The sequence below is a fragment of the Triturus cristatus genome, chromosome 11 (assembly GCF_964204655.1).
Source record: "Triturus cristatus chromosome 11, aTriCri1.1, whole genome shotgun sequence".
NCBI classification, from domain to species: Eukaryota; Metazoa; Chordata; class Amphibia; order Caudata; family Salamandridae; genus Triturus; species Triturus cristatus.
In genome coordinates this window covers 812,835,610-812,844,997 of record NC_140594.1, presented here as the reverse complement: position 1 = coordinate 812,844,997, position 9,388 = coordinate 812,835,610, and the positions used below count along the sequence as shown (strand labels likewise).

General features: G+C 43.6%; 1 pseudogene; it reads left to right on the top strand.

Annotated features, from left to right (window-relative positions):
- Positions 1–497: 497 nt before the first annotated feature.
- Positions 498–9,388, top strand: part of LOC146785472 (uncharacterized) — a 76,133-nt pseudogene continuing 67,242 nt past the window's right edge.

Here is a 9,388-nt window from a genome sequence, read left to right as displayed (position 1 = left end):
AAATAGAACCACGAGGGAGGAGATGGAGGAGGTGGCTGATGGGCCTCCTTCCGTAATCAATTCCGCCAATACAGCACCCCCCACAAGTCCAACAACTTCCATACAGGGCACTGCAAGTAGAGAGTTCTGGGAAAAAATGGAAGGGCTGGTTACAACTATTAGAACCCCTATTCCAAAAACTAAATCAATTTGAAGTGTGTATTGATAAACTCGAACGGATGCAGCAGCCTCTGCCGAGCCCGCCAGGGCCGTTGATCAGCCAGCACCCATTGACCAATTCTTGCCACTGTCATTGTACCACAAAGGACATATGAATAACTGGGATTGATAGGCCCTTGCCTGAGCAATCAGGACTCTCAAATCCTGGTCATGAGACCACATTGCAATCTGGTCAATTAGCTCCCCCGCACACAAGACAGAGTCAGGCAGGAATGCCTACTGTGCACCACAAGCCGCAGGCTAAAAGTTCTATCCAGGAAGTTTATTAAATATACAAAATGAACCGTGAACTGGTAGATATAGACACGGAAACACAAGGTAAGCACCAAAGATAGTTGGACAAGACAAAGCATCTCACAGACCAAGAAGTACAACCGTCACAAACATCCTACACCTTCCACCGGAAGCAACTCCCTATACGATAGTGCTAGCCAATGTCCCCATGTTGCCTGATGGCACTAAGGAACACTGGTCCTCTCTTAAAAACAAAGCACTGTCCCTGCTCAGTTCGAGATCTGGATTATCCTCCTCACTCTTCACTGAATTCAAAATGGCCAGATGGGTTGGTTGGATAGGCAGCTCTCAGAAGTTCCTAGGGGGTGATTTTGTGGTGTTATCTTTTGGGTCGCCCAACCTTGTTCAAATATTACTCGACAGGGTGGGGAACTGGACAGTCGACCAAACAGGGATTCACATTCTACAATCTTCCTAGCCAGACGCAGATACCACTTAGAACGGATAGGGGTGGGGGCTGGAACCAATCTAGATATAACATTCCAGTGTACAACCACTGTGCGGCCCTCAGTATTATGGAGGATATAGATTGACTGGAAACATCTAAAGATGAACCACATGAGAGAAGGGCAGAAACTAGCGATATTGATATTTCTATGCTTTATACGCCAGGATTGTTAGAGGGTAGGGGAGACAGTAGTGATAAATGGAATGAGACATCGGGAAAACCCCCTCTCAACAAAATCACAGAGTTACCACCGGAGATACATATTGTTCAACAGCTGGCGAACCCATCTCCAATAACTGCTGAGGCCCACCAGTCCATAGCTAGGAGTGTTCACTGGCCATTGGATAGGGAATCTGAAAATCTTAGCAACCCCACAAACCTCTCACCGAAGCTTAAAATTCTATCGTGGAATGTGGCAGGTCTCCACTCCAAAATAGACAACCCAGAGTGGGGTGCCGTTATCCAAGACTCAGATATATGTATGCTGCAGGACACCTGGGCCAGGGAGACAATCCATAGACCTGGCTACACAACTTACGCCATACCCGCCACATCTGGGGGGAAGGGCAGACCATCTGGGGGACTTACTACTTGGGTTGCTACGCACTTGGGTTGCACGGGGAAGCAGGTGGAGACATCATCTAGTGACATTCTATGTGTTATTCTGAGCTCTGCAGCCAGGCCAAGGTTAGTGCTTATTAATGTATACTTACGGCCAACCGATACAGGCAAGAGTCCTCCACCCTCAACAAATTATCATCATTCATATCCACAGTCATTGACTATGACATAGTGATTTTGGCTGGTAATTTCAACTGTCAGTATGAACCATTGAGGGACCTGGAGGCTGACGAACCAAATGACGAGGATCTGCACTGGGCCATTCCAGTGGCCAACGCACAGCCAGTAAGGGCATGGACACCATTAGTCATTCAACTGAACACTCTCACGCTGAATTACTCGTTTAGGGCGTATAATGGGTATTTCAACTCTGACAGTTCGGCAAATTTCACCTATAACAGGTTGGGTTCCCCTTCAATCCTAGATAATATTATGGTGAATACTAAATCTTGGCATCGGATGGTCAACTTTAAGATTGTTTCTAGATTCAATAGTGATCATAATGCTCTGATCCTAGAAATGGACTCTCCATATACTGGAGAAGCCCTTAAGGACCAATCGTTTAAAACATCAGGGCCAATCCTTACTAGAAGCAGGAGGAGAATAAGATGGGGCACCCTATGTGAATCTCAAGATAGATTATCTTCACTTTACCAAACAATCTTGCCTTATTTGGAGGTTGCAATTCTACTAGGTGAGTCCAGAGATTCTGTCCGCGCCCTCAGTAAAATAGCAGAGAATCATCAAGGATTAGTGGTGGCCATGGTGGACAGCTTTGTAAAAATAATACAAGCAAAGGCAGGCAGTGCTCCTAGACATCCCTGGTACAATGGCAAATGCCGTAAGGCTAAGACAAACCTGTTGACAGCGATTAAAAGTAATGATAAGCTGGCGATAAAGGGCAACAGGATACTATATAAACTTTAAATCAAATAAGCTAAAAAGGAGTGGGAAATAGAAAAGTGGGGCAGCCTGAGAGACGCTCTAAACAGGAGGGACAAGAGGACCTTTTGGAAATTAATAAGCTCAGACACAAAGGAGGATAAACATGCTTTCAAACCGAACTTGGGCCGAGGTCTGGAGGGCACACTTTCAGTCACTTTACTCCAGGGAAGAGGGTACTCTTGAGCATGCCGAAACCTTCACCTCTCTCACATATCTAGTCAGCCTGAAAACTCCGGCAATTTCTCTAAAACAGGTTACGGCCGCAATTGCCTGAGTAATACCTGCTAAGGCCCCGGGGCTCGATAAGATCCCTGGAAACCTCTACCGTAATGAACCTAGTGTTTGGGCCCCCTATCTCTGGAGCATATTTAACGCTATATTACAGGGAATTAAGATCCCCCTAACATGGTTAGGAGCTGAAATTATCCCTATTTTCAAGAAGGGCTCACCCCTCCTTCCTGCAAATTATCGGCCCATTAGCCTCATTGAAGTTGCACAAAAAATCTTTGCTCGAGTGCTTCTGGACCGTTTGCAGAATTGGATGGAGGAGTTTTCCATTTTTACCCCCTATCAGGCCAGTTTTCGTACAAAAACGTCCACAATTGACCAAGTTTTTGGGTTGCAACTACTGCACTGGAAAACAGTAATCTTGGAGGGTGGCAGTCTCTAAATGATTTTCGTTGACCTGAAATCGGCCTTTGATCTAGTCCCCAGAGAAAAACTATGGGCTATTCTATATGATTTAGGGGCGCCTCCGTACTTATGTGAGATTCTGAAAAGATTGCATGCGAACAACTATGCCCAAATTAGATTTGGAAAGAATGGAGAAATCACTGATCGCAGACCCATAGAGAGAGGTGTGAGACAGGAGTGTGTCCTAGCCCCTACCCTTTTTTGTCTCTTTATAAATGGCCTAGTGGGAGCTTTGGCAGCCGGAGAGGCTTTAGACGCTCCAAAACAAGCGGGACGCAAGGTATCTGCCTTGATGTTCGCAGACAACATCCTCCTGCTGTCAAAATCACCGATGGGTATTCAAAGGGCACTGGATATTTTTTTCCTATTCTACAAGAACAGGGGCCTGGAAATAAATACCCAGAAAACAAAATGTATGGTGTTCAATGCAGGCCACTCAAAGCGTCCTAATCCACAACTAGCCGGGGAATCTTTAGAGAAAGTCTCTGTCTGTGACTATTTGGGCCTAACCCTCAACGAGAATATGGAGTGGGGTGATCAAATCAGGAAGGTTTGTCTCAAGTTGACGCAAACGTCAGGGGGCCTCGCGAAACAGCAGAGGAAGTGTGTATGTAAGATGCTGGGGCCGGTGCTGGAAATCTATAAGGCGCAAGTTAGAGGGGCTGCCTTGTACGGAGCCGAATTATGGGGCCATAGGCCAACCGAGCAACTTGCAAGGATTGAAAACTCTTTCCTTAGACAGCTGGTGGGTCTTTCTTATAGTCCCCCTTTAAGTCCGCTCCGAATGGACCTGGGCGTGAGTCCAATGGCACAGGAGGTAGCGCTCAGACCCCTACTTTACTGGCGCCGCCTATGAAGTACCCCAGAATTATCCACGTTTAAGGAGGAACGGAGGGAGGTGGCCAGTCTCAGGGGGGCTAGCAAAATTTCCTGGGTCACCTACATTAAGAACTCCTTTGTAGCCATTGGAATGGGAGATTTATGGAATAGCCCGGAAGAAAGCTCTCTGGTAACACCAAGAAAAGTTCTGATAAATAACTTTAAGGATCACCATCTCAATTTACTCCAGAGGGACCTCAGGACAGGCACACTTACTACATCCTTTCTAGATGTCAAATTCCTATACCTCCTAGAACCTAGCATCAATGACATACAGCCCTTCCTAGCCAAAAAACTCTACATGCAGTCCAGGCATGGCATACTCCCCTTACATGCTGTCACCTATAAGTGTAGGGGTAGTCAGACGAAAGCTTGTCCGTCTTGCAAAAACTGTACGGAGACCGACTTGCATGTGTTGTTCTTCTGCCCTATCTACAAGGCTATAAGGGCTCGTTGACTAAGACAGCTTTGCAGGAACCTTGGCACTTCCCATTGCCTACAAGCCTATAGAATCCTGAAATACGACACTGGCATGCCAATTGTTTATTCTGTCTCCCGTTATTTGTTCTCAATGTGGTGTGTTGATTGCACAGTTCTAAAGAAAGTATAAGTCTAAACTGCCCATCCTCTGCACTTTCTAAAGACCACGGACACCTCATTTTATTTATTCTGACATTTTAATACATTCGACTTTGTATTTTATGATTGAGATACCTAGGGGCATATGTAGCAAACGATCTTGTATTCGCAAACGCTGCGATTTGCAAAAAAACAGCGTTTGCGAATCCAAAATCGCAAAACGCAATGTATGAGCCATTTTCGCATCGCATTATTAAGGAATCGCTAATTTTGCGATTCCTTAATTTTGCGTAAGCATTTAAGGAATCGCAAATTGCGATTCCTTAAATGCTATGTAACAAGCACCCAAGTTGTGTGATTTCTCCTTAAGAAATCGCAAATTACCACCAACTTCAAGTTGGTGGTAATTTGCGATTTCTTTGAAAAATGCACTTTTTGGCATTTTTCAAAGTGCCATGTGGCGCACATACATGCCCTTAGGGCATGTATGTGCGCCATATGCACACACATGCTCATTTCAGGGGTGCCTCAGGGTGTCCTTATGACACCCTTGCGCCCTTGAAATTATTCTTAATTTGCGATTCTCTAATTGCGAATCGCAAATTGAGAATGACTTCCGATTCATTCCTATGGGCCTCCTGGCCCATAGGAATGAATGGGAAGGTATTCCTTAATTGAGATTTCGCGATTTGCTAATCGCAATTAAGGAATAACAAGAGATCGCAAAATATTTGCGAATTTTTAAATACATCCTGTTTTGCGATTCTCAAATAGCGATTCTCAAAAAATCGCTATTTGAGAATCGCAATAACGGATTTTAATACATATGCCCCCAGATGCCTACCAAGCTACTTAATATTTTAGATGTTTTTATATTTATGAGTATACAAAAAACGTTATATTGATAAATTGTAATGAATTTGTAAATGTTTTATATGTGCTTTAAGGTCTTGTAAACTTTTTATAACATGCATTTGCCTCTGACACCATTGATCACAAAATTTCTTTTTCCTGCTAGCCTTTTTAATGACTGCGGTTTATGCATCAATTATTGCACTTTCTTGTTTTTTGTAACTGAACGAACACTCCTTCATTTTACCATATACACATTCTGAACATGAAATAGTGACAAATATTTACATGTATATACAGTGACTTAGTGACAAGACTTACTACAATTCAAAAAACTTTAAACAGACAAATGATACATTTTCACATGACATTAATGAGTTGTCCGAATGATCTAACAGGTTCGTTCCTCAAGTCCTGACTGTTGGTCCGGTCCTATGGCAGAGTAAGATACTTATATCTTGATGATTAAGGGGAACGTTACACTAGTTTGTTGCTCGCGTTCTTTGGGAAGTACTGATGTCTAGATATATCACTCCCAAGGATATCTGGATCTCTGCCTATTAGCCGACGCGTTTCGACCTATGACAGGGGGGGACCTGTATTCTATTCGTAAGGTCATCTTCAGGGCTGTTGTGTGGTTATGGTCGGACGTCTCTACCTGTGGGAACAAGGTTATGTTTGTTTTAATTTCTGGGCTGTAGTGAAAATGCTGTGAAAAACAGGGATATGTTGCGGAACTTACGTGCGCTCAGGAAACGGTGGCTTTACATCTTTGTCTGAGATACAGAGATGAGTGGTATGGATATTAGCACTCGTGGTTTGAGCGTTTTACTTTTTTGTTCTAATCACTGGATGGTGATTGTCCTACCTTTCAACTCTTTGGTCGAAGAATCCAGATTACGTGACTTTACTCAGCTTGCCTTATGTGGCGGATTTCTTCCTGCGGAACTGGAAGTAGATAAACGTATTTGTTTGAGTTTGTATTCGTGAGTTGTTTTTGTATTTTAAAGTATTTTAATGCGGACATGTTGTCTAGCTGTGGATTTGTCGAGATTTGCAGAGGTGGTGCTTAGGCAATCTATTTTTCGAAAGGCATAACGTGGCTAACGTGTTTTCATTTTTATTGTTGGTGCTGATTACTCGTATTTCTAAAGTCGAATTGTGTGCTCGAATTAAAACTATCAATAGTTTGGCTTTACATGTCTTGTGCTGCATGCGAGTTGGAGGGTTTTTAAAAAAAAAAAAAAATGCGTTTGCATGTATTTGAGCTGACACATTGTTATTAGGAAACGAGTGCCTCTTCGGATCACCGCATGCTTGTTAGTAAGTTTGTAGTTTGCGCTTTCCGTACCTTTTTTCTCGGTTAGGATTTGGGTGCCGGTCTTCTCATTCAAAGAATTCGTGGTTGTTCAGTCTTCGGCAATCCTCTTTCCTCGCGTTTCCGGCAAATGCGTGGTGCTGCGAGACGCTTCTGCGCATTGGTTGGTTATAAGGGAGTTTCCGGGGCATTCTCGTGGACCATCGTCATGGTAACGAAGTTGTTGGTGCTCCAAGGTTGAGCGACTTGAATAGAACTTTATCAAGGTTTGTCCGCGGATGTTGCTGCCGCTGTTTTTTTTTGGGGCTTTCGATTTTGAGGAAGGTAAAATACAAGGTCATCACTGGGTTGGTGTGTAGAGTTGTTGAGCGTGGTTCAAACGGCAGGGATTTTTACCGCAATTGTCCCTTTTTCTTGAAAGTATGATATAAATTGTAATGAATCCAATATTTCTGCTTCTTTTTGTGCCTTATCTTTTTGTGAGTAACTTTGGAGGGTGGAATCTGGGAGGTTTTTTTTGAGGTGTTTATCACGGTCTAGAATTAACCCCTTGCATGCCCGCCCCTTTCCCCGCCCAGTGCCGCGCCTTGCATTAGCGGGCGGAGTTCATGACGAGCTGGACTCGTCATGGGCACAGCGCCACCGCAGCCCATGACGAGTCCAGCTCGTCATGGGCACTGAAGGGGTTAAAGACTCAGTGTTTGTTTGCTTTTGGATTTGACAAAACCTATAGCTTCTGGAGGGGGTATCGTGAGCCTCTATTATATAATGTGTGTTATTTCCGTCATCTCATTTAGCCCGTTTTCGATGGTGCCTAGGAACATGATAATCTTAGCTTTGGTCTTTGACAGGGTTGCATCAATGTTTTTTCCTTGAATATGGCGTAGAACTGTCCATTTGAGGTCGTTTGGACCATGGTTCTTCTCTATGCAGTGTGATACCAGCGGGGCATTAAGGGTTTTGCACTTAATCCTTGATCGATGTTGGGAAATTCGATTTTTCACCGGTTGGGTAGTTTTCCCGATGTATGCCAGGGGGCAAGGACACATAACGCAATAGATGACGTTGTGTGTATTGCAGTTGGTGAAACTTTCATGGATTATGTGTTTTTGCCCATATTCAAACTTTGTGCCCTCCAATGTACTGTCGCAGGATACGCATGTACCGCATTTTTTGTGTCCTTTTAAGGTCTTGTAAGGCCGAAATAAAGCTTCTTTTTACTTGACTTGACTTGATAACATTAGCATGATACTGGCCATCCAGATTTGATGCCTCTGTCAGGTACTGGGATGCATGAACAAAAGAAAGGGCACATTTATTGCCAAGCCACAGTGAATAGTAGAAAGACAAAGGGTGTCAAGGGAATTTATGCCTTTGCCCAGTCCCTCATGTGTTAGGTAGGGGCCATTGACTGCACCCATACAGCACTTAAGTCACCTCACCACACAGCATCACTTTTTCTGTGACAGACATCGCTGGCACTCCATCAACGTTCAAGCTGCCAGCAACACCAGGGGCTGCTTCACAGATGTGTACAACAACTTTCCTGACAGCACACAAGACAGCTACATTGTCTGCCAGTCACCTCTTGCATGTTGCTTTGTTGCTGGGACATTTAGTGACGTGGTTCATTGGTAAGCTGCATGTGCATCTGGGGGTGGCATATGCAATATTCTCTATAACCTACTACACACACATTACCCTCACACCCTTTGCATATATGTAGGGATAATGTATTGCATTTTGAATAAAGGTCCCATTTTCAAAGGATCACATTGTTGCAGGCAATGCCGGGTATAATCTCTTGCCCAATTTCCTCACATCCATGCAGATGTCCAACTATACTACCTCAACAGAGGTACCATCGGATACATACATACAGATGCCATCATTGAATGCAATTCAGAAATCTACTGCATGGGGGTGGGTGGTAGTGTTCTCCCCAGAAGTTGTGAGCAAGATTGTCGTAGCCTATTCCGTGTTGCACAACATTTCCCTGAGATAGGACTTACATATAGATCTTGACCCTGATCTACTTCCACATATATTCATGGTAGGGTATGAGCCTGATCTACGTCCACATATATTTGGGTAGGGTGCAGAATAGAGGTCCAGGTATTCAGGTGTAGTTAGTTCATTTTTTTCTTGAGCTGCTAGTTTGGTTGTTGCATTTACATGGCTAGACAGTATGTTGGTGACTGGCGTACTACTACCACATATATACATATATATATATATATATATATATATATTACTCATGTTAGTATTGTCCCACTGTCCTGAGAGCAACTTCAATTGTAAGCAAACACGTATTGACGAATATAAATTTATAAGAAAATTGAAGTTAAAGTAATATCATTCACTCCAAAAGCTCACTTAGGGCCTCATGTAGGTGGCATACACTTTACCGATTCTAAAATACCGAATCATACCGAATCGGTATTTTAGAATCGGTAAAGTGTATGTAGGTAAAAATTCGGTAAATGTTACCGAATCGGAGTGAGTCGGTAATTACCGAATCGGTATTTACCGATTCGGTA